Genomic DNA, 14,365 nt, shown 5'->3' with positions numbered 1-14,365 from the left:
ATATTACCGGTACAGCGTTAATAATAATTGATAATGACATTAATTGATGTACAGAGATATTTTTTTGATATAACATAAATATAAAAAGAAAATAAAATAAAATAAAATATTTTGTTGAAAACAAAAAGACAAAAAGAAAAAGAAAAACCAATGACTTGGGGAGGGGGTAGGAGGAAAGGAAGGAAAAGGGAAAAAGATGAACAAAAAGGGGAAAAGGGGGATATCACCTCTCTCTCTTCATGCCAGGTTCCACGGGGGCTCACAGCTAAGGTAGGAGGGTTCATGAAACAAACAAACAGAGATTAGCTATAGAAAGGATCTGTAGCTTATATTTTCATTGAAACCAGGGTATTTAGTGGCTTTTAGAATAAAGATCCACTTAGCTTCAGTTTGTAAGAGAAGCTTGTCCACTGAGCCACCTCTTGAGTTTAGAGGTATATGGGCCAGGGCTGAGAAACGTATCCAGTTGGGGTCAAAGGCATGATAGGTGCCTATGTGCCTACTTATGGCTGTGGTGATTTTTTTATTAAGAAGAGGTTTGATGTGGTCTTTTATGCGGATAGAAAATAGTCTTTTAGTTTTACCTACGTAAAATCCTCCACAACGGCATTGGGCCAAATATACAACGCCTGGAGTGGAGCATGTAACGTGAAATCTCGAAACAAAACGGTTGCCGTTTGGCAATCTGATCTTTTGAGAGTTATGTATATAGGGACACATGTCACATTGCCCGCATGCATAGGTACCTGGATATTTGGATTTAGTATCACCTGAGGAGTCCTGAAAGTGACTTCTAACTAAGCTGTCCTTGAGTGATTGAGGTCTCATATAGGTGATTGATGGTGCATCATTTATGTACTGATTAACAATAGGATCGGCTTTTAAAAGAGGCCAAAACTTATTGATTATAGCACGGAACGAATGATGTTGGTTAGAGTATTTGGTAATGATACGTACTTTGTTATCGAAATTTTTTTGTTTATTGGAGAAGAGAAGGGAAGTCCTATCTTTATTTTTTACTCTATTATATGATTTTTTCAGAGATACATGACTGTATCCACGTGCTCTGAGTCTATTGTATAAGTCATTGGCTGCAATCTTAAAGTCAGAGTCAGTACTGCAATTGCGTTTGGCCCTTAGATACTGGCTGTAGGGGATGCTCTTTAGGAGAGGTTTTGGGTGAAAGCTTGTCGCATGCAAGACCGTATTGCCAGCAGTAGGCTTTCTGTATAAGGCAGAATAAACATGTCCAGTGGCATCAATTTTAATAGTTAAGTCCAAAAATTCAATGGAGTTTTGGCTGTAATTCAACGTAAACTTTAAATTGAATGGATTCACAGAAAGTAAATTGAAAAAGAGCAACAAATCTGATTCTGATCCTGACCAAAAAAATAAAATATCATCAATGTACCTGTACCAGGCTGTGATGTTACTTAGAAAAGGGACGAGGTCTTCACGCGCGAAGGTATCTTTTTCCCACCCCCCCAGGTACAGGTTGGCATACGATGGGGCACATTTAGTCCCCATCGCAACCCCCTGCACCTGGAGGTAGTGGGATTGGTTAAATTGGAATACGTTGTGCTTTAAAATAAAATCCAATAGCTTCATAACAAATTCATTATAAGCGAAGAAATTTGAGCCTCTTTCTTGCAAATAGGAGCGTATTATTTGTAAACCTTTGGTATGTGGTATAGCATTATACAAACATTCCACGTCGATGGAAACCAACCATGACTGTGCCGGTAGGCTGATACCCTCGAGTATCTTTAGAAGATCGATGGTATCCTTTACATAAGAAAAAAGGGAAATGACGTGCGGTGTAAGGTGTTTATCTACAAGGCTACTTGCATTTTCTGTCAAACTATCACAGCTGGAAATGATGGGACGTCCCGGAGGATCAGTTAGAGATTTGTGCACCTTCGGGAGGGCATAGAAAGTAGCAACTTTTGGATCTTTAGAATTTAAAAAGTTCCATGTGCCTTTGTCTATAGTACCAGATTTGTATGCATTAAAGATTATCGAACGATATTGTGTGTCAAAATGAGAGATTAAAGACACAGAAATTGGTCGATACCAGTCAGAGTTTTGAAGAATCTTATTACACATATTGAGATATTGTGAAGTATTCATAATTACGATGTTTCCACCTTTATCCGCGGGTTTTATGACTATATTGGGATTAGTTTTGAGTTGTTTTAATGCCTTTAATTGATTATGCGTTAGATTATGTTTGTTGGTCAATGGAAAATGCGTTTGTTCGATTGCCTGGCAAACTTGTTGGGTAAATGCCCAAATATTTGGATTTGTATTTAGGAGTGGGAAGTTTGTTGACTTAGGTTTAAACATTTCTAAAGGGGGAAAAGAAACTGACTGTACCGATAAACCAGTGGAAGAGATGGTTATCTCATCATCAGGAGGTACTTGGCCCTCTTCCCATAGATCCATCAAATTGGAGAGGGCTTGTTGATCAGCACTATTTACCTCATTGGTGAGTTTCAATGTATTTATTTGTACAGTAGGTTGCTTGGGCTTATGAAAAAGGGTTCTAAATATCAGTTTTCGTGCAAATAAATGTATATCCTTTATCAGAGAGAATTTGTCCGAGCTTGAATCAGGGCAGAAGGTCAGTCCTAGTTTCAGAACATCGAGTTCATGACTCGTGAGCACATAAGACGATAAGTTGACTATAGATAATTCATTCCCTGAATTGAGTTCTGGGTAGGTAGGAGAAGATTGGGTTAGGTATTGGGTGGTTGAGGGGAATCTTTCCCTAAAAAAATAGGGGCGATTCGGAGGTCCGCCGGTAGGGGAGCACCACTAGGTGAAATGATGATGTCATTAGTGTTGGTGATGGGTAGGGATGATGTCAAAGGGGCTGATTTTGTGAAGGAAGACGTGAGAGTGGTAGACATAGAAGTGTTACTGGAGGTGGAAATGGACAAGGATGTGTTAATGGGGGTGGGAGTGATGAGAGGTGGGGGTGGTGGTGGGTGATGGAACATCATTAAGGGACGAACAGGGACTTGGTTGGAAATAGGATGAGTTCGAGGTGGTAAAGGGGTACTGAGGTGTTGGTTGGGTGCTGCCATAGCGGCGCCCTCCAAATCGCTTTTTCTCCTCTTTGGGAGTCTGTCTCCCGATAAATCACGATAAATTGTGGAATGATTGGATGGAAAGGAGGTTGATGAAGCACTCGATCTAGTTTCATCATCATTATAATCCCTCCTGTTAGAGGGGCGTGATGCTCTAAAGAACTTATTTTTATTTTTACCATCTGTTGGCCATTTGTATGCCGAACCGTTCGAGTAGGAATTACTATCACGTGTAAGTTTATTTTGTTTTAAACGTATTATCTCTAAGGTATAATTTTCAATGTGTTTGGATAATTCAGATTCCTTGCGTTTAAATTTAGAAGTGGAGGTTATTTTAGCATATTCATCGTACCTACAGCCAGTATCTAAGGGCCAAACGCAATTGCAGTACTGACTCTGACTTTAAGATTGCAGCCAATGACTTATACAATAGACTCAGAGCACGTGGATACAGTCATGTATCTCTGAAAAAATCATATAATAGAGTAAAAAATAAAGATAGGACTTCCCTTCTCTTCTCCAATAAACAAAAAAATTTCGATAACAAAGTACGTATCATTACCAAATACTCTAACCAACATCATTCGTTCCGTGCTATAATCAATAAGTTTTGGCCTCTTTTAAAAGCCGATCCTATTGTTAATCAGTACATAAATGATGCACCATCAATCACCTATATGAGACCTCAATCACTCAAGGACAGCTTAGTTAGAAGTCACTTTCAGGACTCCTCAGGTGATACTAAATCCAAATATCCAGGTACCTATGCATGCGGGCAATGTGACATGTGTCCCTATATACATAACTCTCAAAAGATCAGATTGCCAAACGGCAACCGTTTTGTTTCGAAATTTCACGTTACATGCTCCACTCCAGGCGTTGTATATTTGGCCCAATGCCGTTGTGGAGGATTTTACGTAGGTAAAACTAAAAGACTATTTTCTATCCGCATAAAAGACCACATCAAACCTATTCTTAATAAAAAAATCACCACAGCCATAAGTAGGCACATAGGCACCTATCATGCCTTTGACCCCAACTGGATACGTTTCTCAGCCCTGGCCCATATACCTCTAAACTCAAGAGGTGGCTCAGTGGACAAGCTTCTCTTACAAACTGAAGCTAAGTGGATCTTTATTCTAAAAGCCACTAAATACCCTGGTTTCAATGAAAATATAAGCTACAGATCCTTTCTATAGCTAATCTCTGTTTGTTTGTTTCATGAACCCTCCTACCTTAGCTGTGAGCCCCCGTGGAACCTGGCATGAAGAGAGAGAGGTGATATCCCCCTTTTCCCCTTTTTGTTCATCTTTTTCCCTTTTCCTTCCTTTCCTCCTACCCCCTCCCCAAGTCATTGGTTTTTCTTTTTCTTTTTGTCTTTTTGTTTTCAACAAAATATTTTATTTTATTTTATTTTCTTTTTATATTTATGTTATATCAAAAAAATATCTCTGTACATCAATTAATGTCATTATCAATTATTATTAACGCTGTACCGGTAATATATACCGTCTAATGTCTCGCTTTGCTTGGCCCAAGGTGGGTTTCATGGTTTGCACACTTGGGATCTCTGTTGCTCTCTATGAGTCCCACCCACATTGAGGAGCTTTGCTTTCTCCCTCCTTCCCTGCACCGCAATCCAAAGCCATATATTTTTTGATTTGGACTTGATACTCTGCTTTTTATCTTCCCTTGCTCCAAGTATGCAAGGGCATATGGACACCCAAGGGCGCAGCTGGGTATTATCCCCAGGCGGCGCCCGATTTGAGGTGGCAGGGAGCATGTAATCCCCTCTAGGGTTAAAAGCCATGATAATCGTCGTTTCTTCTGCCCTCTATGCTGACTTGTGTCTTCCCGCCCCCTTCAAGGGCGGAGAGTCAGCTTAGCCCCATCTCCATCAGCATTTGTCCAAATTAACCTCGTGTCAGCACTGAGGCATTATGGGGTTGGTAGTTCAAATGCCGACTTGAAAGGCTCTGCACATGCTCACTGCTTCCACCTATGGCTGTCCGCATCGAGCCGGTGACGTCAGACGCCGGCTCGATGGATGGGGGATATAAATAGGCAGCGCTGTCATTTCATCTGTAGCGCAGGTTCAGCACAGATACTACCGCCACGCTAACTTTTCCTCTTGGTAAATATATTTCTTTAGCTGAATTTTATACTGTTATAATACCGCCTCTCATCTTTCTATACCTATATTTAGTCATCCTTCTTTTTATTTACTTGTAGGTTCAGCCTGGCAGTGGCAGCATATCGCTGCACTCTGCAACTTATAAAACATCATAATGAATCAATTGATTCCTTTTTTGTAACTTGTTGCATTTGTATTGCACCAATACCATCATATGGAATTAACTCTTTCATCTCTGATTCTAACTGCAGGTAAAAATAATTCTTATTCCTTCTACTCTCTTTAACAGTATTTTTGTAGTATACCCCCAGTAGCCACTTCTTTCAACCCTTATACTAATTAGGCTTAATTAAAATCAATTGTTCCATCCCTCTGATAATAAGCATCTCATATCCTACTATGGAGGCATGTTTCTCAGCCCCAATTCCCTTTTATAATTTAGGGATTGATATTTACTTACCCACTTTGTTACAAACTAACATTTTTTAATACCTGTGCTGGACTTGTCATACTTGGTATTTATCTCTGGATTTTGTTTTTGATCTTTGTAGCGCTTGTCTACCTCCATCTATGCCCTGCATGAGGCTGGGTTGTTTTTAGCATTTGATCCTGTCACCTAATTCTTGTCATCTATTTCACCATCTGTTGGCCTGTGGGTTGCGATGCAGGAAATGATTATATCAGGGTAAGCATTTGGACTGAGCAAATTGAGACCAATTTCATACCTAATGTTCTGAAATTTATGTGTATCTAATTGTATGGCATAATTGTATTTTCTGTATTCTTAAACCTCTCTTTATGTTTATGTTCATGTTAGTTGCATACTCCCCTGAAGAAGCAAAAACGCGAAACATGTCGGGAGGATATATGATCATTCTCAGCAACTAACAATTTCAGGATCCCCTATATCTTGTGTCATGTAACTTTTTGTATAAAATGTGTATTTGCTATTATATTTTTGCTATTTTGGTTTCTCCAAAATAATTTTAACATATTTCCAACATTAAAGCTATGAATTCTTTTTTAAGAAATCTTTGTCTCTTTAATTAATGTACCGTTAAAAAATCCCCTGGCCCCCCCCTCCCTTTTTCCTATTCGTGGATATAATATTTATAGAATTATTGGGGGATGAGGTACCTTTAACAGGAATGTGTCTCTGGGATAGTGTGGACCAACTTATTTCTAAGAAAAACTAAATTTTTTAGTTTGTTTAGCAAAATATAAAAACCACAGAGGTGATCAAATACAACCAAAAGAAAGCTCTATTTGTGGGAAGAAAATTATAAAAAAGTAGTCATTGTCATTCAAAGTGTGACAGCGCTGAAAGTTGATAATTTTCCTGGGCAGGAAGGGGCGAATGTGCCTGGTATTGAAGTGGTTAACGACCGCCCACCGCAGTTGTACATTGGCTGTTTGACGTGGAATACCGTTTGTTATATCCTCTTCAAGAGAGGGCAGTCCGCTTTCAGATCAAAGTGGTCTCAGCAGTGGATTTGCCACAAAATCACTTTTATCAGGGGCAGGAGGGGGCCCTCCTCCCTCCGCTGGTCTCCGCCGCTTAGCGGAGCCGTCGGTGGCAGCGGAGGCGATTGGGTCTTCTCCCCTCACAGGCTGCATGCCTAAAGAGGGAGAGATGGCCCCACGCCATTGGATGGCGGAAGCGACGTCAAACGTCACTTCCACCCAATGGTCTTAAATGGGAAAAAAAAGTTTGCAAAAAAAATGACATGTAATTTATTTTATTTTTTTTGCATTTTAGGGAAAATGTTAGATCTGAGGTCTTTTGGACCCCAGATATCACATTTAAGAGGTCCTGTCATGCTTTTTTTCTATTACAAGGGATATTTACATTCCTTGTAATAGGAATAAAAGTGACCCAAAAGAAAAAAGAAAAAAAATTGAAAGCGCCCTGTCCCACCAAGCTCGCCGCACAGAAGCGAACGCATATGTAAGTCACGCCTGCATATGAAAATGGTCTTCAAATACACATATGAGGTATTGCCACGATCATTAGACCTTCTCTGTAACTCAAAACTGGTAATTTGTAGAATTTTTTAAATGTCACCTATGGAAATTTTTAAGGGTCAAAGTTTGTCACGATTTCACGAGCGGGTGCAATTTTGAAGCATGACATGTTGAATATCAATTTACTCAGCGTAACATTCTCTTTCAAAATATAAAAAAATTGGGCTATCTTTACTGTTGTCTTATTTTTTAATTCAAAAAGGTGCATTTTTTCCCAATAAATTGCGCTTGTAAGATCGCTTGCGCAAATATGGCAAATATGGTGTGACACAAAGTATTGCAACAATGGCCATTTTATTCTCTAGGGCAGTGATGGCGAACCTTGGCACCCCAGATGTTTTGGAACTACATTTCCCATGATGCTCAACTACACTGCAGAGTGCATGAGCATCATGGGAAATGTAGTTCCAAAACATCTGGGGTGCCAAGGTTCGCCATCACTGCTCTAGGGTGTCTGACAAAAATATGTATTGTTTGAGGGTTCTAAGTAATTTTATAGCAAAAAAAAAATATTTTAACTTGTAAACACCAAGTCTGAAAAATAGGCCCGGTCTTTAAAATAAAGCAGAACTACACTTCATTTGAGCACCACAAACTAAAAACACTTTTTAATTTCTTTTTAATATTCAATGTGATCTCTCCTAACCATCCATGTCTGCATGCTTTATTTTGCTGAGAAATCACTTCAACCACTTGCCGACCGGCTCAAGCTTATATACGTCGGCAAAGTGGCACATTCACGCGAATCACCGAATTGGTACGTCAGCCACCCATGAAATGAAATTACAAACAATATGTCTCCTCCCTCAATCAGTCCCACCCCATCCCCCCCCCCCCAACAGCAAGAAATACTCACAAAGGAACACATTTAACCCCTTGATTGCCCCCTAGTGTTAACCGCTTCCCTGCCAGTAACATTTACACAGTATTCAGTGCATTTTTATAGCACTGATCACTCTATAAATGTCAATGGTGCCAAAAAGGTGTCAAAGGTGTCCGATCTGCCCACTGAAATGTCACAGTTCCACTAAAAATTGCAGATCACTGCCATTACTAGTAAAAAAAAAATACTAAAAATGCCATAGACTCTATAGTTTTTGCACAAACCAATAAATATACGCTGATTGTGATTTTTTTTTACCAGAAATATGTAGAAGAATACATATTGACCTAAAGTGATGAATAAGGTGCTTTTAAAAAATAAAAACATTTTTGGCAAAAAGTAAAAAATATTGTCACTTTTTTTGTTTATATCGCAAAAAAATTAAAAATGCAGAGGTCATCAAATACCACCAAAAGGTAGCTCTATTTGTGGGGGAAAAAAAATACATAAATTTTGTTTGGGTACAACATCACAGGACCATGCAATTATCAGTTAAAGCGACGCAATGCCATATCGCCAAAAATGGAAAGCAGGAAAATCTTCTGGGGCTGAAGTGGTTAAAAAACAACTCCTAGCAATTCTGGTCTTTGCCATCTTGAGTAAGGGCAGATGATTCATGTAGAATTTACTTCCTGGAATCCATCTGCCTTAGCTCGCACGCAGGCTGGAGGGTGTGCTGAGAACCCCCCCCCCAAGACTCCTGGGATGTATGCCGTAATTAGACCTGGAAACTGAGGAAGTAACTGAAGCAATGTAAAAAAAAAGTTTAAAATAAGTAAATATGATATACTTTCCTATCTATTTACTAGTGAAGTTCCACTTTAAGAACTGCCCAATGAAGACTAACCAATTTCTATTGAAATTTACATTGTATTTAGTGGTTCATGCTTAGAGTGTATGCATGTATGGTGCCTTTGAGGCCTGCAAGCTTGTGAACTGTTTCAGTAAACAGTCTCAGGTTTAGAACAGAACTCATATTCTCTCTTAATCTTCCATGTTTTCAGTCCATTCCTAAGCCATTTTGAAAAGTGGCATGGAATAGTGAGGATCAAAGTAAAAGTTCAGGTGCCAATATCTTCCCCCTGTAAAAACACATATGGATTACAGCCAAAACCCTAAAATACTGTAGCCTGAGTTCCATAGAAGATAATTGATAGCAGTATTATTGATTGACAATTGGGTCAGAAAACCCCTTGTGGGTCCCATAGAAAAGTGAATGAAGTTGTTACTAAAGAGGAAGTAAACCCTTCCAAACAACTTGGACCTACAGGTAAGCCTAGATTAAGGCTTACCTGTAGGTCCAAGCAATATCTCCTAAACCTATATGGTTTAGGAGATATTTGCCCGAAAATGGGCACCGCTGTCTACGGCGCATGCGCCGTAGACAGCGGCGCACAGGCGCACTAAATGCGGCAAATCCATGAATGGATTTGCCAAATTTGTCGACTCCCGTGCGCATGCGCGGGAGTGACGTCATCGCGGCTTCGCCGAGTGGCAGCGGCGGAGCTGCGAGACGCGACTCCCGTGCGCATGCGCGGGAGTGACGTCATCGCGGCTTCGCCGCTGTGATTCGTCGGAGCTGCGAGACGCCACCAGCAACATGGATGCGGCGGACTACAGGGATCAGCGGCGACTTCGCTGGCTCCTGTGTCAGGTAAGTGACACATAATGAGCTACTATGCGATGCATAGTAGTCCATTATGCTTTACCTTTGCAGGGAAAAAAAGAGGAAGTAAACCCATCAGGGTTTACTTCCTCTTAAGTTATTGTGAGTTTGCCTAGGGACTGTTACAAAACTAACTTTAGTTCATATAAAAGAACTGTTGGTATCAAGTTTATGTATAAAGTAGCAACTGGGGCTAGCAAAACTTCCCAATGTTTGTAGAACATATGTATTGGTAACATTCCATATTACCATAATTACTTAGTTCAATTACATTTTTCCCTTGCAGAATTACACATTTGGAGGCTGATAAATGAAGACTTTTTGAGTGTCAGAGTCACTCATTTTTGATATTTCAACTTGTAGTGCAGTTAGAACACAAGGGATATAAAGGACAGGTTACTTTAAAGCAAAGCTCCAGCCCCCCCCCCCCCCCCCCCCCACCCCAGAATTAAAAGTCAGCAGCTACAAATACTAATATTAGGATACATACTTGTCCAAGGATCACGCAATGTTGGCACCCCAGCTTATCTTCCGATCGGCTCTCGGGTACTGCCGCCACCATTCATGGCAAGGGAAACAGGTCATGAAACCTGTCATGAAAATCGCATGAAGAGACTGACCTCCAGGTCTTCTGGTTTACGATCGTCGCGGGTGCGCACGATCGTATGTACGCGCATGCGTTCGTACACAGTGCGCGTGCGCGGGCACGTGCGTGGTCGCGTGCGTGCATCCGTGTTGGCGCCAAACGGCCTATTTAAACTAGCCTCTTGCTAATGGTCTCTGCTGTCTGCTCTACAGTGTTATACCTGTGAGACCTGATCCATAGCATTCGTTCCTGTTTGACCCGGCCTGCCTGTGACCCATCTGCTATCTGCCTGCACCCGACCCCGGCTTGTTGTGACGATTCTTCTGCCTGTTCCCTTGTACTTCGCTTCCAGTCTGATATCCGACCCGGCTTGCTTTGACCATCCGTCTGCTAAAGGTGAACCTGCTCACATTGAACTGTGTCATCTGCTGCAAGTAACCTGCTTGTATTGAACTGTTCACCTACTGCAAGTACCTGCTTATATTGAACTGTGTCATCTGCTGCAAGTAACCTGCTTGTATTGAACTGTTCACCTGCTGCAAGTACCTGTTTATATTGCACTGTTCATCTGCTACAAGTCACTTGTCTTATTGAACTGTTCACCTGCTGCAAGTACCTGCTTATATTGAACTGTGTCATCTGCTGCAAGTAGCCTGCTCATATTGAACTGTTCATCTGCTGCAAGTACCTGTGTATATTACACTGTTCATCTGCTACAAGTTGCCTACTTCCCTGCACTGCTTTTCATCTGCTGCAAGTTACCAGTTCCATTGAACCGTGTTATCTGCTATAAATTACCTGCTGATCCATTCGCTGTGATTACCTGCTCCACTGAACTTCACCTACCCATCCTTCTCATCTTTTGATCCTGCCAGGCACCTGTACCCCTCCTTACTCCTGTGTTCCCTGTTACATTGCCAGGAAACCGGTAGTGGGAGTTGTAAGGGAGGCCTCTTTCCGCAATCCGAGCTCGCTACTAGAAGGTACGTGACAAAGCCTTTTGCTCCACGGCTGGTTCCCTACTGTACATGCGCAAAGCAAACTGCGATTTCTAACTGGCCCAGTGGTAGAGGAGGGGGCCAAACTTTGAGGGGACCTCACCGCATCTTGCCACAGCCAGGTACCTGACAAAAACAGGTGAATGTCCCCCCCCCCCCCCACCCGAAAATGCTAAATGTGGCACGGGGGGGGGGGGGGGGGTTAGCAAACAAGCGGAGCTTTTACTTTTGAGTGGAACTCAGCTTTTTTTTTTTTTTTTTTTTACATCAAAAGCGTTTATTGAAAAGAAGGCATTAACATGTTATACAACAGCTCAACTGAGATCTGACATTTCTAAGAAACATCTATAATTTTACATTCATTATACCACATCACTGCTCCACACTCGTACGGTGATATAGAGCATTATACATCATATAGGGCATTAAGCTCAATGTGGTTTGGAGTATTTGGGAACGTGTCCTCATCAGGTATGCCTGTACATGGCCATGTGGAAACCCCCACCTTTGCTAAAGAGATGTTGGTAAACCCTCCTAAATCCAAAGTCTATATCTGGTATTCTTACATCTAGTTATAAAGCCCAAACCTAGTGGTAAGGAAAGCTAAAAGTGATCATCAACCATATGTACCGAGCTGTTATTCCAATATTATTCTCAGTTGAAATTTGAAAGTAAACACAAAAAGGAGAACAAAAAAGAATGAAAAAACCTAAGTAACAGAAACAAGGTAGGATTAGATCCTCTGACTAGGCCAAATTATATTGCATTTGTCTCTCTGAATTTCAGCATATTTTTTGGAGTATGGGAATGCTATCCAGGGAGACCAAGTAGCATGAAATTTGTCCACAGATTCGTTGGCCTGGGCCACCATTTCTTCCATTGAGTGTGTGTCTGTAACTCTGTTCAACCATTCAACTAACGTGGGGACTCTGGGGGAACGCCAGTACACCGGCACCAGCGCTTTGGCTGCATTAAGGAGATGCTTAAGCAGTGAATGTTTGTATCTCTTCAGGGGAACATCATTAATGTGCAAAAGACAACAAGCCGCATCTAATGTGGTTGGGGTATCTGTAATTTGTACGATCAAATGTCTCACCTCATCCCAATAGGGCGTCAGCTTAGCACAACTCCACCAAATATGCGTGAGTGTACCCACATCACCTTGGCATCTCCAGCACATTTCTGGGACTTGTGGAAACCATCTATGTATTTTGTCAGGTGTATGATACCAATTGGTCAACAGCTTGTAGCATGTCTCTTGTGTTTTTGTGCTTATAGAGCACTTGTGGGCCAGTGTTCAGGCGATCCCCCATTGGGAATCTGTGATATCCCTCTGTAGTCCAAGAGACCATTTTTCCCTGGATCTGTCAGCAACTTGTCTTGTTAGCTTTTGCAGCCAACTGTAGGCCACTGAGGTCGCCCTCTGTAATTTCTCACCAGATGCACAGACCATCTCCAAATCAGTCATCGGTCTATTGAAGTGTTTTTTTATGTTTTGTGGAGGTGACAAAGCTTCTAGTCTGAAAGTATACCCACAGGGGAAACGAAGGTTCCTCCCAATCCCTCCTAAGAGTCTCCAAATCTTTCATTTTGCCCCGATCCAAGCAATCTTTCACCACTCTTGAGGTAGCAGCAGTTTTCTTATGAAAGAGAACGTTCCCCATACCTGGGATAAAGTCAGGATTGTCTTGGAGTGGTGTCAAAGGGCTGAGAGGGGACGTCACAGCAAATCGCTTTGTGTTGGCATGCAGTATCGTCAGTGTAGTCTCTGTCAGAGGGTTTAAACTGAGCGTTTCCTTGAGTCTGCTCAAGGCAGTCCAAGGCGAAAAGCGCAGTCTATTTTCTGATAGTATTCCTTCCAATCTCACCCAGTCTTTGTCCGCCTCATGACAGTGCCAGTCAATTATCCTAGTGATGTGCGCTGCTAACTGATATTTCTTAAAGTCTGGCAGCCCCATCCCTCCCTGCTCCTTAGGTTTCGTCAGTAAAGCAAATTTGATCCTCGCTCTCCCCTTATGCCAAAGGAATCGCAGGGCCAAGGAATTTAGTTTATGGAAGAAACTTCTAGGAATGTGGACTGGTAAAGCTCTAAACAGGTAGATCAGCCTTGGTAACACAGACATTTTCAGGATTGCTGCCCGCCCAAACCAGGAGAACCACCCCACATCCCAAGACCGTAAGTCATTCTCAATGGTTTTCAAGAGCGGGGTAAAGTTGAGTTCGAAGATCTTTTTGGTATCCGGGGATACCCAAACTCCCAGGTATTTAAGTGCCACATCCTCCCATTGGAAGGGACAATTATGTTTAGTTCTGCTTAACTCCTCTTGAGTCAGATCTACACTTAAGGCTACAGACTTGGAGTAGTTTATTTTTAAATTTGAAATATAGCCAAATTTTGCAAATGCTTCCATTAAATTGGGGATTGTCGTATGTGGGTCTGTCAGAAAGAACATCAGATCGTCGGCGTAAGCCGCAACCTTGAACTCCCTGTCCCGTAACCTGAATCCTCTGATCGAGCTATCGTTATTGATTGCTCTAATAAACGGCTCGAGGGATAAAATAAACAGAAGGGGTGACAAAGGACAACCTTGTCTAGTTCCGTTCGTAATGCTCACAAGTTTCGACAAGGAGCCGTTAGTCCTCACTCTGGCTGTGGGGTTTTGATAAATTGCCGAGATCCAGGACATCATCCGTGCCTTCAGTCCCACCTGTTCACACGTGGCCATCATATAGTCCCACGCCACCCGATCGAAGGCCTTCTCCGCATCTGTGGACAGGAAAAGGCCTCCGATCTTCTCCAAACGCGCTTTCTGCATCAATAAAAGTGTTTTTATAATGTTATCTTTGGCCTCCCTCCCTGGCATAAAGCCCACCTGTTCTGGACCAATCAATTCCGACAAAAGTGGGCTCAGTCTATTAGCCAAGATCTTGGTCAAAATTTTAAGATCCAAATTTAGGAGGGAAATTGGTCTGTAATTCGC

General features: G+C 41.7%; 1 long non-coding RNA gene across 1 annotated transcript; it reads left to right on the top strand.

Moving 5' to 3' along the window:
* The first annotated feature begins 4,495 nt into the window (after window positions 1–4,495).
* LOC143987700 (uncharacterized) lies at window positions 4,496–6,257 on the top strand. Its single transcript, XR_013276689.1, has 4 exons — window positions 4,496–5,226; window positions 5,325–5,477; window positions 5,778–5,911; window positions 6,044–6,257. It is a non-coding gene; the product is annotated as an uncharacterized LOC143987700 (long non-coding RNA).
* Window positions 6,258–14,365: the final 8,108 nt, after the last annotated feature.

This window comes from Lithobates pipiens, unplaced genomic scaffold (genome assembly GCF_037356315.1).
Source record: "Lithobates pipiens isolate NorthernLeopardFrog02 unplaced genomic scaffold, aLitPip1_a1.2 Scaffold_18, whole genome shotgun sequence".
Classification (NCBI taxonomy): domain Eukaryota; kingdom Metazoa; phylum Chordata; class Amphibia; order Anura; family Ranidae; genus Lithobates; species Lithobates pipiens.
Note: the sequence above shows the minus strand (reverse complement) of the source record. Positions and strands in the feature narration are given on the sequence as shown.